At 43.1% G+C, this 731-nt stretch overlaps 1 non-coding gene across 1 annotated transcript; it reads right to left on the minus strand.

Moving 5' to 3' along the window:
* Positions 1-109, minus strand: LOC123458265. Its single transcript, XR_006635558.1, has one exon. It is a non-coding gene; the product is annotated as a U6 spliceosomal RNA (small nuclear RNA).
* Positions 110-731: the final 622 nt, after the last annotated feature.

Raw genomic sequence — 731 nt, forward strand, 5'->3', positions numbered from 1 at the left:
AAAAAAAAAAAAAAAAGAATTTGTGTGTCATCCTTGAGCAGGGACCATGCTAATCTTCTCTGTATCATTCCAGTTTTAGTATATGTGTGTGTGCTGCTGAAGTGAGCACCATATATTCTTCTCTCACTCTCTCTCTCTCTCTTTTATGAGAGTCAGAGAGAGAACTAGCGCACCAGGGCCTCCGGTCACTGCACTTGAACTCCAAACTCATGTGCCACCATGTGCACATGTGGGACCTGGCACACTTGCGTCACCTTGTGTATCTGGTCTATGTGGGATCTGGAGAGTCAAACATGGGTCCTTAGGTTTCACAGACAAGCACCTTAACTGCTAAGCCATCTCTCCAGCCCATATAAATATTCTTGAACTTTGTTCTGGGACACAGTTAAATACTTTGGAGATCGTTGGACTCTGGGTTTGCTTTCTCAGGCGGGACCAGAGCAATGTTTAGTCTAGGACTAATTTTTCTTGCTACTGAGGTTAGAAATCTTCTGATACTTTATCCATTGGTCCCTAAGGGTTCTACTTTGCTGGTGAGGAAGGAAATATGTTTCTAGCCTGATATGAACTATTGTGACTATTACTTCTGATCCTTTCAATGCCTCTTTCCCCAGCCCTAGTGTATGTTCCACTGATACACAGAATTGCAACACAGACCTTTTTTTTTCCCCAATTTTTGGAGTTTGGGTCTCACTCTAGCCAAGGCTGACCTGGAATTCACTATGTACTCA

The sequence above is a fragment of the Jaculus jaculus genome, chromosome 1 (assembly GCF_020740685.1).
Source record: "Jaculus jaculus isolate mJacJac1 chromosome 1, mJacJac1.mat.Y.cur, whole genome shotgun sequence".
Classification (NCBI taxonomy): Eukaryota; Metazoa; Chordata; class Mammalia; order Rodentia; family Dipodidae; genus Jaculus; species Jaculus jaculus.